This window comes from Molossus molossus, unplaced genomic scaffold (assembly GCF_014108415.1).
Source record: "Molossus molossus isolate mMolMol1 unplaced genomic scaffold, mMolMol1.p scaffold_m16_p_1, whole genome shotgun sequence".
NCBI lineage: Eukaryota > Metazoa > Chordata > Mammalia > Chiroptera > Molossidae > Molossus > Molossus molossus.
Genome location: NW_023425344.1, coordinates 28,562,301 through 28,578,865, shown reverse-complemented (window position 1 = coordinate 28,578,865; position 16,565 = coordinate 28,562,301). Strand labels below are relative to the sequence as shown.

General features: G+C 40.2%; 1 protein-coding gene across 3 annotated transcripts in view; it reads left to right on the top strand.

The window, feature by feature from the left end:
• The window catches only part of SMIM14 (small integral membrane protein 14), a 95,851-nt gene that overhangs the window by 12,906 nt on the left and 66,380 nt on the right, over window positions 1-16,565 (top strand). Inside the window, exon 2 of one of the 3 annotated variants that reach the window (XM_036269735.1) lies at window positions 8,689-8,829. The exons of 1 other annotated variant lie outside the window; for it this stretch is intronic. The gene's annotated coding sequence lies outside the window, so the exon portion shown is untranslated. Of the gene's footprint in view, window positions 1-8,408; window positions 8,830-16,565 lie in introns of those variants that run through there. One more of the 3 variants, XM_036269744.1, reaches the window with a different exon arrangement.

Genomic DNA, 16,565 nt, shown 5'->3' with positions numbered 1-16,565 from the left:
CAGGGCTTCTTAAAGTTTTATTTATTTACTTTTTGCCATTTATTTGTTCAAAAATCGAAGTTAGTTTTTTTGCATCCAAAATTTTGGTATATTTTCTTTCAGTTTTTTCGAATGTGTGTTTTCTTGTGCTTTTTAATATTTATGTGTATGTGCTATGCTTATTCTTATATCTTATTTAGTATACTTTAATATTGTATTGTGATCATTTCCCTGTGTCATGAAAGAAAATGAAACATTTGGCTGCATAATACTTCACAGTATGTATCACAATGTAAACATTCCTTTTTGGCCAGACATTTAGATTATTCTAGTTTATTATTATTTTTTAAAATTCTACTCTGCCATCTTGACTGGAATTCCTTCTGGTCCTGGTTTTTACTATTATAAAACTGTGATAACCATCTTTGTACATTTTAATTTTTTTTTTTTTATCCTCACCCGAGGACATTTTTCCATTTTTTGTTCAGATAGAGCAGGAGGGAGAGAGAGGAAGAGAGAGAGAGAGAAACTTCGATGTGAAAAGGACACATCGAGTGGCTGCCACCCGCACGACCAACCAGGGCCGGGGACAAACTGCAACCGAGGTACGTGCCCTTAGCGGGAACCGAACCCGGGTCTCTCTGTACCGCAGGCCGACGCTCCAACCGCTGAGCCAAACCGGCCAGGGCTAATTTTTTTTTAATCCTCTTCTGAGGACATTTTTCCATTTTTTTGTTCAGATAGAGTGGGAGGGGGAGAGAGAGAGAGAGAGAAATATCAATGTGAAAGGGACACATCAATTGGCTGCCTCCCACACAACCCAACCAGGGCCGGGGACTGACTGCAACCGAAGTACATGCCCTTAGCGGGAACCGAACCGGGGTCTCTCTGGACCACAGGCCAATGCTCTAACCGCTGTCACTCGATGTGTCACTTTCACGTCGATGTTTCTCTCTCTCTCTCTCTCTTCCTCTCTCTCCCTCTCACTCTATCTAAACAAAAATGGAAAAATGTCCTTGGGAGAGGATAAAAAGAAAAAAAAATATATTCATCTAAATTGTCTTCTAGAATTGCTGCTGGGTCTTTTTCCTTTTTAACTGCTAGCAGGTTTTCCTAGGACCATTTATGGGAATATTGATTCCTTTCTTATGTATTTGTGAGTCAAGTTTTGATATACAAATATAAATAAATACATGTGTGGCATGTTAAGAAAATTCTAGAAAGAAGAATTGATTTCTTATTTACTGGGTTGTAATATTTATTCTCTCTTATCGCTCTCCTCTCCTCACCTTCTTTTTTCTGTTTGCCCTCCCAGCTATAGTAGCATCTAGTGTCTTTAATTCTGAATGTGCCTTAGGAAAACACCTGAAACAAAACTTGTCTTCTCCTTTTCCTTTTTTTGTATGTATGTTTTATAACATTTTCTTTTTTTAATCCTTACCAGAGGACATTTTTTTGTTCAGGTAGAGTGGGAGGGAGAGAGAGAAACTTCGACGTGTAAGGGACACATTGAGTGGCTGCCTCCTGCAAGACCCCAACCAGGGCCAGGGACAAACTGCAACCTAGGTACGTGCCCTTAGTGGGAACCAAACCCGGGTCTCTCTGGACAGCAGGCTGATGCTCAAACCGCTTAGCCAAACCGGCCAGGGATTTATGTGTATTATTAAAATGAATTTTATTTTATTTTATTTTAAAATTTATCTTTATTGTTGAATGTATTACAGAGGTTTCTCATTTTCCTCCTATTGACCCTTTTCTCCCCACTCCCGCCCACTTCTGCCTTTCCCCACACTGTTGTCTTCGTTTATTGGTTATGCATGTATACATATAAGTTATTTGGTTTATTTCTTCCCACCCCCACCACCTCTTCCCTTTAAGGTTTGTCAGTCTAATAACTAATTTGTACTTTTTAATCCCTTCACCCATTACCCCAACCCCCCTCCCATCTGGCAACCAACAAAATGTTCTCTGCATCTATGAGAATACTTCTGTTCTGCCTGTTCATTTTGCTTATAGATTTAATTGTCGACAGATATATATTCATTGCCATTTTGTTTGTTCATATGTTTTATCTTTTTCTTCAAGAAGACCCTTCAACATTTCATATAATAATGGTTTGGTGATGATGAACTCCTTTAGCTTTTCCTTGTCTCGGAAACTTTATATGACCATCGATTCTAAATGACAACTTTGTAGGATAGAGTAATCTTGGTTGTAGGTTCTTGCTTTTCATTACTCTGAATATTTCTTGCCACTCCCTTCTGGCCTGCATAGTTTTGAGAAATCAGCTGACAGTCTTATGGGAACTCCCTTGTAGGTAACTAACTGCTTTTCTCTTGCTGCTTTTAAGATTCTCTCTTTGTCTTGAACCTTTTGCATTTTGGTGATGATGTGTCGTGGTGTGGGCCTCTTGGGTGCCTCTTGGGACTCTCTGTGCTTCCTGGACGTGTATGTCTGTTTACTTCTCCAAGTTAGGGAAGTTTTCTACCATTATTGTTTCAAATAGGTTTTCGATTTCTTGTTCTCTGTCTTCTCCTTCTGGCACTCCAAAGAGGCGAATGTTGGCATGCTTGAAGTTGTCCCAGAGGCTCCTTACACTATCCTCATTTTTTAAATTCTTTTTGCTGTTCTGATTGGGTGTTTTTTGCTTCCTTATATTCCATGTCGATGGTTTGCTTCTTGGCTTTACCTACTCTGCTATTGAATCTGTATAAATTTTTCTTTATTTCAATTAGTGCCTCCTTCATTTCTTTCTTTCTTTCTTTTTTTTTTTTTGTAGTACGTGCCCCTAGCGGGAACCGAACCCAGGACTCTGTGGTCTGCAGGCTGACGCACAGAGCAAACTGGCTAGGGCCCTCCTTCATTTCTGACTGCTTTTTTTTTTTTAATGTTCTTGAGTCCCTCACTAAGTTTATTGAGGTTCTAAGTTCATTGAGCATCCTTATATGCAGTGTTTTGAACTCAGCATCTGTTAGGTTGCTTATCTCTATTTTGCTTAGTTCTTTTACTGGAGATTTCTTCTGTTCTTTCATTTGGGACCTGTTTCTTTGTCTCCTCATTATGGCTGCCTCCCTGTGTTTGTTTCTGTGTATTACTTAACGAGAGGTATGGGGCTATCTGAGACTAGATGCTGCTTGTTTGAAAGAATTTAGGGAAACCTGAAGGATTCAAGACAGGCCAATCCTATGGTAAAGCAACTGGCAACAGCTTGGGTGGGCCTGAAAGTTGGGTGGGGTGGGGCCTCAGGGAATCACCAGGGTGGGACAAACAGTGTGAGCCAGGTTGCTGGAGTCCCAGATATGGCGGCTGTCTGCTGCCCCAGGGAAGGGCTCACTAAAGGAACAAAGGCTTCTGACAGCAGGTCTGTCCAGAAGAAAGCCGCCTCTTCAGCCCTTGCTCCAGTGCCGAACAGCTCAGTTCTTCCCCATATCTCTGGTGCCTTTCAAGCTGCCTCCCCTAGGCTGGAGCCTGGAGGGTGTGAGTCCGAGTAAGTCTGTGTGCGGGCCCTTTAAGAGGAGCCACCTGGAGCTCCAGCAGCCTCAGCCTCCCCGAGCCTCAGTTCCTGCTGTTTTTCCAGCCAGAATTTATGGGGATTCTCTTCCTGGCACTGAAACCCTGAGCTGGGTGCCTGGTGTGGGATGGGGACCCCTCAGTCCTAAAGGAGGACCTTTCCAGGCGAGGTGTCCTAATTTTTTTCCGCCACACATGGGTGTGGGACCAGCCCATTGCACCTCTGCTCCTCCTACCAGTCTCGATGTGGCCACTTCTTAATTCCGTAGTTGTAGGACTTCCATTCAGCTAGATTTCAGGCGGTTTTGAATGATGGTTGTGCTGCAGTTTAATTGTAACATAGATGTGGTTGTGAGAGGACGTGATGCCGCGTTTACCTACACCGCCATCTTGACCCTTAGTTCTAAAAATTAATTTTAAATGTTTGCCTTTATTTTAAACAATTTGACAAAACATTTTAATACTAATATTTGGTGGTATGTACACTGTTGTTTTACTACTTTAAAATTTTTTTTTTTTTTTTTTTTTTTTGCCCTGGCCAGTTTGGCTCAGCGGTTGAGCGTCGGCCTGCGGACCAGAGAGTCCTGGGTTCGGTTCCCACAAGGGGCACATACCACAAAAAAAACAAAAACAAAAACGAATTTTTTTTTTTTTTTTAAATGAACTTCTCTCTCAGAACTGCTTTCTTTGCATCCCATAGATTTTGTATTGTGTGTTCATTTTCATTGGTTTCCAGGAAGTTTTTTTTTTTTTTTTATGCTCATCCGAGGACATTTTTCTGTTTTTTATTCAGATAGAGTAGGAAGGAGAGAGAAACATCGACATGAAAGGGACACATGGAGTAGCTGCCTCCCACACAACCCAACCAGGGCAGGGACAAACTGCAACCAAGGTACGTGCCCTTAGTGGGAACTGAACCTGGGTCTCTGGACTGCAGGCCAACACTCCAGCCGCTGAGCCAAACCAGCGAGGGTTCCAGGAAGTTTTGGTTTTATGTTTTTTTATCTTCACCCGAGGACATTTTTCCATTTTTTTGTTCAGGTAGAGTGGGAGGGAGAGAGAGGAAAAGAGAGAGAGAGAGAGAAACATCAATGTGAAAGGTACACATTGAGTGGTTGCCACCCGCACGACCAACCAGGGCTGGGGACAAACTGCAACCGAAGTACATGTCCTTAGCAGTAACCTAACCTGGGTCTCTCTGGACAGCAGGCCGACACTCTAACTGCTGAGCCAAACCAGCCAGGGCTCCAGGAAGTTTTTAATCTCTTCCTTGATCTTCTCAGTAACCCGTTCATTGTTTAATAACATGCTATTTTGCCTCCATGTGTTCAAATGTCTTTGCATGTTCTTGTTGCAATTGATTTCTAGTTACATGCCATTGTGATCTGAGAAGATGCTTGAGATTTCAATCTTCTTGAACTTATAGAGACTTAGTTTGTATCCTAACATGTGGTCTGTCTTTGAGAATGCCCCATGTGCACTGGAGAAGAATGTGAATTCTGTAGTTTTGGGGTGTAATTCTCTGTAGATATCTATTAAATCTATTTGGTCTAGTGCTTCATTTAGAGTCTCTGTTTGCTTCTTGATTTTTTGTCTAGAGGATCTATCCAGTGATGTCAGCAGGGTGTTGAAGTCCCCTGCTATGATTGTATTGCTGTCGATTTCTCCTTTGAAGTCTTCCAGAAGATTTTTTAATATATTTTGGTGCTCCTATATTGGGTGCGTATATGTTTACCAAGGTTATATCTTCCTGTTGGATAGATCCTTTCAATATTATGTAGTGAGCCCTGGCCAGTTTGGCTCAGCGGTTAGAGCGTCGGCCTGCGGTCCTGAGAGACCCGGGTTCGGTTCCTGCTAAAGGCGCATACCTCGGTTGTAGTTTGTCCCTGGCCCTGGTCGGTTGTGCGGGTGGCAACCACTCGATGTGTTCCTTTCACATCAATGTTTCTCTCTCTCTCTCTGTTCCTCTCTCTCCCTCCCACTCTACCTGAACAAAAAATGGAAAAATGTCCTCGGGTGAGGATAAAAATATATATATATATTATGTAGTGACCTTCTTTGTCTCTAGTTATGGCTGTCTTTTTTTTTTTTTTTGTTACGTGCCCCTAGTGGGAACCGAACCTGGGACTCTCTGGTCTGCAGGCCGATGCTCCAGCTGCTGAGCCAAACCGGCCAGGGCATGGCCTTCATTTTGAAATCTATTTTATCAGATATGAATATTGCTACCCCAATTTTTTTTTTCCTTTTTGTATGCTTTGGAGATTTTTTTTCATCTCTTCACTTTTAACCTATGTGAGTCTTTTGTTGTGAGGTGGGTCTCTTGTAAACAACATATAGATGAGTCATGCTTTCTTATCCAATCAGCTACTCTGTGTCTTTTTATTGGAGCATTCAGTCCATTTACATTTAAGGGTATTATTGATATGTACTTATTTATTGCCATTTTTGTTTATTGTGGTTCTATTTTTCTTCCCATTTCTACTGCTAATTACAACAGTCCTTTTAACATTTCTTGCAGTGCTGGTTTGGTGCTAGTGTATTCCCTTAGCCTTTTTTTGTCTGGGAAGCTCTTTATTTGACCTCTATTTTGAATGATAGCCTTGCTGGATAGAGTAGTCTTGGATTCAGATCCTTGTTTTTCATGACCTTGATTACTTCATGCCATTCCCTTCTGGCCTTTAGTGTTTCTGTCGAGAAGTCAGCTGATAGCCTTATAGGGGTTCCTTTGTAGGTAACCTGTTGCTTATCTCTTGTTGCCTTTAGGATTCTCTCTTTGTCTTTAATTTTTGGCATTTTAATTACTATGTGTCTTGGTGTGAGCCTGTTTGGGTTCTTACTTGGGGCTCTCTGTGCTTCTTGAACTTGAATGCCTTCTTCCTTCACCAAAGTAGGGAAGTTTTCTGTCACTATTTCTTCAAATACATTCTCTAATTCTTGCTCATATTCTCCTTCTTCAGGGACTCCTATGATGCAAATATTATTACGTTTCCAGTTGTCCCACAGTTCTCTTAAGCTGTCTTCCTGTTTTTTAATTGTTTTTTTCCTTTTGGTTTTCTGATTGGTTGATTTTTTTTCTACCCTGCCTTATAATTCACTGATCCGGTCCTCAGCTTCTTCTGGTCTGCTGTTTAGTCCTTCCAGTGTGTTCTTTATTTCTGCTGTGTCATTCTTCATTTCTTCTTGGTGGTTTTTCATTTCCATTTGGTTGATTTTCAGTGTTTCTATGTGTTTACTTGTGATGTTGATATCCTTAATCATACTGTTGAGCTTCCTCAAGATTATGGCTCTGAATTCTGCCTCTGATAGCTTGCTTAACTGCCTTTCATTTATCTTATCTTCAGTAGAGGTCTCTTGTTCTTTCATTTGGAAGTGTTTCTTTGTTTCACCATTTTGGCTATCTCGGTGGGTTTTGGAGCCTGCCCAATTTTCCCTGTGGGTATTGGTGTTCTGCTGTTTGTGGCTCCCTCTACTGGCTTTGTATGAGTGTGGGAGGACCCATGTTAAACACCACTGTTAAGTCTTTCCTGGGTAGATTTGCAAGCCCAGGAATGGTTCAGTTATCCTCTAGCTTTTTGCCTGGAGGCTATCAGTAGCAGTTACTTGAAGAGCCTTGGGTTCTCAGTTTAATGAAAAACTCCCTCAGGTGTTTAGCATAAAAGGATTTCCCCTCTTCATTGGTTTTGAGAGAGAGATTTGCAAGGGAGAGAGAGAGAGAGAGAGAGAGAGAGAGATAGAGAAAGATAGAGAGATAGAAACATTGATGAGAGAGAACATCGATTGGCTGCCTCCTGCATGACCCCCACTAGGGATTGGGCCTACAACCTTGCATGCACCCTGACCAGGAATTGAACCGGTGACCTCCTTGTGCATGGGTCGAAGCTCAACCACTGAGCACACCAGCACACCGGCCGGGCTACTTAGAGAGTTTAGAATTTTTTAAAAAAAATCATGTATTAACCCTAGCAAACACATTGAGTCAGGAACAAGGGTCAGATAGATGTTAAAACAATTTAGCGTATTCTGTTCAAGAGAAAATTAAGATGTAATTATTTATGCCTTCTGTTAGGGGGAAGAAAAAGCTTACTTTAAAAGGTTGTCCTTTTAAAAAGTTAATATTTTTTGAATAGTTCAGACAGAAATGGTGTACAGTGAAATGTTTCCTTACCACATCTGTACCCTAGCCCCTTTCCAGAGGCAACCAATTCTAAACTATTTTTAAAATACTAAATCCTTAAATGTTTTAGGCCATTTGCAAGCATCTCTCCATAAGTAAAAATTTATGTTTAAGTTTTTCATGTGTGGAAGTTTTTGGCATCGACCTTTAGTATTTTCTTGGGGTCGAATTTTTGTTTACATGTGTATGTAAATGTTTACATATATATACAAATTTACATACCCATATGTGAATACAGGGTGAAGCAAAGGTAGGTTTAGAGTTGTTCATATAGAAATAATACAATAATTAATAAAAATACAAGAATAAACTGTTTCAGATACTCACAGCTGTAAACCTACTTTTGCTACACCCTGTATATAATTTGATTCATAAAGTAAAATGTAGTAGTTGGGCCAGTGTGGCTCACTGGTTGAGTGTCAACCCACGCACTGGGAGGTCACCGGTTCAATTCCCATTAGTGCACATACCCAGGTTATGGGCCCAATCCCCAGTGAGGGGCATGCAGGAGGTGGCCATGCATGTTCTCTCATTGATGTTTTCGTCTTTCTCTTCCTCTCCCTCTAAAATCAATAAAGAAAAAATATTTTTTAAAGAAAGTAAAATGTAGTATAGACAATTAGGGAACAAGGAGAAGAAACATTATCTGAACATCTTCTTTTTAATCCTCACTCGAGGATATCTTTCTATTTATCTTGAGATAGAGTGGGAGAGAGGCAAGAGAGGGAGAGAGAGAGAAACATTGATGTGAGAGGGACACATCCACTGGTTGTCTCTCGTAAAACCCTGACCATGACCAGGGACGTACTAAAACAGAAGTATAGGTATGTGCCCTTGACTGGAATTGAATCCGGGACTCTGGTTTGTGGGGCGACACTCTAACTGCTGAGCCAAACCAGCCAGGGCTATCTGGTCTTAACAGAACCAGTATAATCATTTTAATGTAGAATAATTCTTTCATGGTTTTACATTTTGGGCATATAGCAATTCTAGTAATTCTACATATTTTCCACCCTTAACCACAGGAATTTCACATTGAGCATACTAGATCTGTAACTCATTGCTTATGAGGGAAATGAATTTCTTAGTAATATTGTTCTTGGAAACCGGAGCAGGGAACTAACCTTTGTTGAAGAAGAGAGGAAACTGGAGATTGGAAAAAAGTGGTGAGATTAAAAGGCACATGTTTTTATTCAGCTTTGAAAAATAAAAGAGGAATCAAGTTGACAAATCAAATGTTGGATTCTCAGAACTGTTTTTCTCTTTTTCTTAATAAGGAATGGATCTGAGGTGTGGAAAGGATAAGCTGCCATTACGTTATATTTTTGAAAAAGGCCACTAAACAGGTCTGAGGACGCCTGTCACTACTTGAGCCAAATTAAGCAGAGACAAAGTTGAATCATATATGAGCATTTATTCCAGTAATGCCAGCAGTATAGAGAGAGCAGCAGGTCATCTTGAAAATTCTGCTCTCTGACATTGCATTTCTAACAGATTCTTATATAGGGTTAGTAGGTGGGCAAAAAATCTAAAGTTAGTGAGTTCCCAGGAAGTTTCTTTTTTCCTTGTCCAGATTAGTTCTGGATTGCTGCTTCCCTTCAGATAGGTTCTATCCTTGATCTGGGCTCTGGGCTGCCTTATCCCTATTGCCTGCTCTCCTTTTTGTAGCATGTTCTTCGGTTTCCCAAGGTCTGTAAGAAAATCTCTCTCTTTTTTGTTGATCCTCACTTGAGGATATTTTTCCATTGATTTTTAGAGAATGTGGGAGGGAGGGAGGGGGAGGAGAGAAAGAGAGATGTGAGAGAGACACATCGATTGGTTGCCTCCAATAAGACCCTGACTGAGGCTAGGGATTGAACCTGTAACCCAGGTATGTGCCCTTGATCAAGAATCGAACCTACAACCCTTTGATCTACAGGTTGACACTCTAACCGCCGAGACAAACTGACCAGGGTGAAAATCTCTCTCTTTTTTCTTTTTAATCCTCACCCGAGGATATTTTTTTTATTTAACCTCAGATAGAGTGGGAGGGAGGGAGAGAGAGAGAAAAACATCAGTGTGAGAGATGTTTGCCTCTACTGATTGCCTCCCACATGACCCAGCCAGGGCCAGAGACCAAACCGCAACCCAGATACGCTCCCTCAACTGGAATTGAACTGGCCACTCTTTGGTCCTTGGGCCAACACTAACTGCTGAACCAAACCAGCCAAGGCAAAAATCTCTTTTTTTTAATAGTGAGTAGTTATTAAACAACTGATTCTGTTTTTATTACGTGCCCCTGATATCCCCAGATATCCACCCCCCTGTGAGTTTTAAATTTTATGTCTATGAGTTTAGTTTTATATGGAAAGTATCTTGCTGCTGGACTGTATTATTTTTGGTTTATTATATTTGTCCTTGTGGATTTGGGCTGTGAATCCTTTATCAGGGAAAATGGGTGTTGGGTATCTTCTGTAACTTCTTCCTGCTGATGGAGGGGGGCAGAGTCCTTAGGTTCTCCCTATCTGGTGAAAGGAAGAGGGAGCCAGAAGGGGAAGGGAGAGTCTTTATGCAGTGAAGAGGTATTTTGCAAAGTCCAGGTCAATCTGGTGTTCCTAGGAGGTGATGTAGGTGATGTTCAGGAGGCTGGCGCGTTGGACAAGTTGGCATCCTAGTTGTATTCTAGAAATGACAAACTTGACAAGAAGGTTTGTTGAAAGGTAAAATTCAAAAGTGAGGAGACTTCTAGCAACTCAGAGTCTAGTGAGAGGTAAAAACCCATGTGATAAAGGGAAACGCTAATTTAACAGTATCCCAAATTAGATCAGAGGAATGGCTTTCTTGGAGGCAGGTGTATCGCACTTGTCTGAAGCCCTTTGTCTGTTATATTTAACTCAAGTTAAGGGATATATTCTAAGATTTCCCCCATGAGAAATTGTAGGCCTTTTCTGTCTGAATTATTTGGGCAGAAAGGGAAAGCAGTTTTAGGCAAAGTTGATAGACCATCCATATGTCATTGACTTAATCATAAGTCCCAAACTGTTGAGTCTTATGTTTTAGGAGATGGTGATGTAGATGGCTTTTACAGTAAGGCCTGTATTACATGAGCTAGTAATCCGGTAAATAAGAACATAAGCATATGTTCTATGAAAATAGAATCAAGAAAACAAAAACACAAAGGTTAATGTATACAGTAAATCATAAACCACTTAATAAGATTTCCAGATGTAAGGCTTCCGCTGGAATGAAATCATATCGTAACAGCCTGATAGATTGTCTGTAGTTAGGTCATTTCTGGTGATGTTATCAGGTATTGAGGCATGTATGGCATACACAGATACAACCTTAAAACAAAAACTTTGAAGACAGTTAACTATTGGAGTCCAATATCTACAATTGGACATGGTGCTTTTTATTGAAGCACAAATTTTCCTCCTAAGATTATCCTTATTTTCAAAGAGACTATATTAAGTCCAGTTTTATACAAACTATTTAGAAATATTTATTTGGCCTGATTATTTGCTGATAAGAATAGTAACTGATCAGATAGATCACATAGGCTCTATAAATCTTATGTGCTGTAATTTCATAAAGAATCTTCAGATTGAGCTTTGGTCAGCCCCTCAGAGGACAGAAGCTAAGCCACATAGTTGCCATCTGGCTTTGCCTATAAAACCTATAGGTTTGGGTGGATTCCTCAAGTTCTTGAGGTCTCCAAAATGTTCTTTTTTTGTCATCTCCTTGGAACATAACCTTTGTTTCTTACCTGGAAAGACTGCCATGAACCACATGAATAAGCAAGGTACCAGGCCATTTCTCCAAGGGGCTTTTATTGGCTTCATAGTCAGTCTTCATTCCTTAAAGTTTTTAGGGTAACATCCAGAGTCCTGGCATGTCTCTCTCAGACATGACATATCAGTCAATATCTTGGTTAATAAAGCCACAATTGGAAACTGGCTTTTTGTCCTGTTATGAAGAAATCAGATTCTTATTGGATTTATGCAAACAAATACATTGCCATGAGAATAATAATACTTATTAAAAGTTTCCAAATTCTGCAGGGATCAGATAGAAGAATATAAATGTCTCAGTATTTTTTTTATCCTCACCCGAGGGCATTTTTCCATTTTTTTGTACAGATAGAGTGGGAGGGAGAGAGAGGAAGAGAGAGAGAGGGAAACATCGATGCGGAAGGGACACATCGAGTGGCTGCCACCCGCACGACCAACCAGGGCCGGGAACAAACTGCAACCGAGGTACATGCCCTTAGCGGGAACCGAACCCGGGTCTCTCCGGACCGCAGGTGGACGCTCTAACCACTGAGCCAAACCGGCCAGGGCTCAGTATTTTTTATTAAGGTATACTTTATCAAATTGTTTTCAAACTAAATTTCCTCATGTCTGGAAAACAAAAAATTATTATCTTTAGTTCATTTAGTCCCATAATCATTTTTTTTTCTGATTTTTTTTTGGTCATATTTCTAGATATTCCATAGAGTTCTAGTAATTTTCATCCATTTTTAACGGGATCTGAAAATTTATTCTCAGAGATATGTAATTTAAAACAAGTCAGAGTCCTTTCCATGGAACTTTCAGAAGATGTATTATTTTTTGTGTATGTATCAGAATAAAGAACGACTGTCTATAAATAAATGACAAAAAATGAAACTTAAAATGACACAGTTATAGATTAGGTTACAATGCAATTGACATGGAATCCTGTTTTTTGTTTTTTTTAATACACAATTTCCAGAATAATAATTAGAGTTATAAATGAAAGTATGTTAGAATTTGTAGACTTCTGGGGGTATTTTAATAATCTCCAGAATATTCATTTTAATGTGTGTATATAAATAGAATCTAGTTATTTTTTCTTGTTTAAAAAAGCTATTTATGTATTTTAAGCATATTAAGTGGTTTAATTTGTTTTAAATCTTTTTTCATAAGGAGAGAAAACAAATTTTTGAGGCACTCCAGGGGCCTATTGGAATAATTCGTAGTCAATTCTAGGTTTAAAAAAAAAAAAAATTTTTTTTTAAAATTCAAATTCTGGGAAGGTTGTCAAATATATTTGACCAAAAGATTATATGCTAATATGAGACAATATTAAGTTATTTATTCATTCAAAGTAACAAAGAAGGTATTAAACAGAAAATTTTAGTTCTCAGGATTAAGGAGATGGGTTTTTAAATAAAGTGCCCAATTAACATAACGTAATATAAATATTTTAATAGTATATAGAATCTTTGCTTCCTAGGCAGATACAGGAAAAACATTTTCTCTTTTAACAGACTGCAAAAGGACCAAATTCTGTATTAGTTTATTTTAAATTTATTTACTTAATTAAATGTATTATTCAGTTTATGTGGGTTTTTTTGGTAGCTTCCCTATATATACTCTTTTTTCAACTTGCACAGACCCTCTGCAATTTTCCTAGTCCCTTTCAGTTTTTTGGTTTTTTTTAATCCTCACCCGAGGATATTTTTCCATTTTTTGTACAGATAGAGTGGGAGGGAGAGAGAGGAAGGGAGAGAGAGAGAGAAACATCAACAGTGAAGGGACACATCGAGTGGCTGCCACCCGCACGACCAACCAGGGCCGGGGACAAACTGCAACCGAAGTACGTGCCCTTAGCGGGAACCGAACCCGGGTCTCTCCGGACCGCAGGCCGACGCTCTAACCGCTGAGCCAAACCGGCCAGGGCTCTGTTTTTTTTTAAACTCATTCAGAAATAATTTAACTTTAGATCTATTTATTTAAAAAAATTGTTTTTAATTCTCACCCGAGGATATTTCTCCATTTATCCTCAGATAGAGTGGGAGGAAGGAAGGGAGGAAGAGAGAGAGAGAGAGAGAGAGAGAGAGAGAGAGAGAGAGAGAGACATTGATGTGAGAGAGACATCCCCAACCGTGGTGGGGATGAACTACCACCAAGGTACGTGCCCTTGGCCGAAATCAAACCTGAACCTGGGACTCTTTGGTCCTCAGGCCGACACTCTAACTGCTGAGCCAAACCAGCCAGGGCTATTTTTAATTGTTATATTACCAAAATCATATAATTTCTTTCTAATTTAATTGTCATTTTTAATTCTTAGAAACCTTGATATTTTAGTGACAAGTAAGTAATTAACATTCCTTAGATTGGAAAATTTATGAACCTATATTATAATTTCCAGAAATTGGCTTTTTTGCATTGGAAAATATATTTACATTATTAAGAGGCATAACAGAGGTGACATGACCTTGACAACTCCTAGGAGCCTGGAGAAAAGGCCGGGGGAGAAGGGAGATTTCAGGCCCCATAGCTTATTCCCAGGACTGCAGCAACTCCTGGGCCTCCAAGTGGCCTTAGTGTAGAAGTACCATTTTTTCTTTCTTTTACAAGGTGGGAGGGACCATTGCGCTGCTGCATTTGTAGCCTATGTAAGAGCACCTCTACAGCTCCGGCCCTCCCGGAGTAAGATTTGGATTGTTTAAAATATTTTCCCATATTTTTACTTTCTGAGTGAAATTCTTATGCTTGACAGCATGGAAGTTTGTATGTAAGAGTTTCTTTTTTCTTTTTCTTTTTTCTTTCTTTGGTACATGCCCCTAGCAGAAACTGAACCTGGGACAGACACTCTGGTCCACTGGCTGATGCTCCAACTGCTGAGCTAAACCTGCCAGGGCTGTATGTAAAAGATTTTATCCCATTTTCAAACAGAAACAAAAACAACATTTAAAGCAAACAAGTACTCTCAAAAGGAGGGACTGGATACTAGTCCTGGAATTTTATCTCACACTGATGGTACAGAAAATGATCATCACAATGTTTAAATGGCACAAAGCCCAAACAGTAGAAACAGAATTCCCTGTGTTCATAAGACAGCAAAGAGCAAACCAGATCCCCAGAAAAGAAAGCAAGCAAAGAACATCTGTAACCAAAGTTTTATTTCAGACGAGAACTCAGACCAAAACTGATTTCCTCCGGCAGAAGAATGGGATTAAAGTCACAGAGATTAATCCCTTGCCAAAACAGTACCACAGATAACTCGTTGCCGAGCCCCAGATGGCTAAAATGCCCAGACAGCAGTGATAGAGGACTCCTGGCACACACACTGGTTTGACTTACCCAGTCAGACTTGGAGTCCGTGGACTCCCCAGAGACCTGTTTTCTTTTACTAAGTGTTTCTGGTGGTTGGTGCCTTGAGAGGGAGAGCAGGGAGGGTCCTGAGATAAAGAACTCTCGGCAGCTGCTGGAAGTTCCTGCAATCCCTGCTGGGTCCCCCAGCTAAGTGGGATATGCCCCTGTCTTCAAACAAACTAAACCAAGCAATAAAGAAACACAAAACAACAATCAGTGGAGACACTCTTATGTACAATATTTACAGGTGCACACAACAGATAAGACAAGAGTTTTATAGCTTGTTGTTCTCCCTATCTGTATAGTTACAGAATCAGACAGAATGCCTTGAGTTAGGAAGCCACTGAAGCAGAGCAATGTCTTGACCTGGAGCTGGTTGGGTTCAGAGAGTAAGCAATGAGCGTGGGAGGTCTCTTGCAAGCTGTTCAGGCTCACCCAGATGGGAGGCAGCAGATACTTCCTGTATCCATACAAAGAAATGCTCAATTCAACTTAAGTGAAACAATGAGGATTGCCAAAACCAAAGGTGGGACTAGAGTCCCGATTTCAGCCCCAGCAACCCCCAGTCCAGGCAACCAGTGGAATCTCTGGTACTTACCTGGGAAAAATACCACTTGCTGTCCTGGTGTAGTCACCAAATTTTGAAACCAGACACTAAATGGGTTTAAGTGCACCTGTCACTACTTGAGCCAAATTAAGCAGGGACAAGATTGAATCATATGAGCATTTATTCCAATAATGCCAGCAGTGTGGAGAGAGCAGTGGGTCATCCTGAAAATTCTGCTGATATTTCACTTCTAACAAATTCTTATATAGGGTTAGTGGGTAGGCAAAAAAATCTAAAGTTAGTGAGTTCCTAGGGATTGCCTTTCATTGTCCTTGTAAATATTAGCCCTGGAATGCTGCCTCCCTTCAGATAGGTTCTATCCTTGATCTGGGCTCTGGGCTGCCTTAGCTGTAGAGCCTGTTTTCCTTCTTGTAACATGCTTTTCAGTTTCTCAGGGTCTGTAATAAAAATTTTTTTTTAATAGTAGATATTAAACAACTGTGATTCTATTACGTGACCCTCCCCTATCATTTTGATGTGAGGATTGGAGCATTTATTTAAAAAGGAAAGGAAAGGACCTTTCCAAGTCACATTTAGTTTATGTTGGGGCCAGAAACTCCAAGTCATGAAGGTAAAGGGATTGGATGCTTTTGTGGAAGGACAGAAATGCCTAGCTCTGACTCAAATCAAAATTAATTTCTAAGCCTCTTGATAGAATTACAGGGCAATCTCCAAAAGTTTCTGGAGAACAATGGATGATTGTTGAATTAATGGTACATTAATATTCCTAACTTAAGTAAAATGTTACTAATATTCTATTTCTTTTTGTCATTTATAAGAACTTTTCCTAGGATCATCCGAAAGTGGTGTTAGTGTGCTTTGTAACTCCTCTATCTGTGATAGTTTTGTAGGCTTTCCTTGTTTTTGTTGTCTTTAACAGTTTTGAGGCCTATTGGTTAAATATTTTTAGAAGTCCCTTCATTTTGGGTTTGATGATTTTTCTAATGATTTGGCTTGGTATTATGGTTTTTTGGGAAGAATACCACAGAGGTGAAGTGCCCTTCTCTTCACATAATATCAAAAAGTGCATGGTATGACCTGGCTGGTTTGGCTCAGCGGTTAGAGCGTTGGCCTGCAGTCCAGAGAGACCCAGGTTCGGTTCCCGCTAAGGGCATGTACCTTGGTTGCGGTTTGTCCCCAGACCTGGTTGGGTCGTGTGGGTGGCAACCACTTGATGTGTCCCTTTCATGTCGAT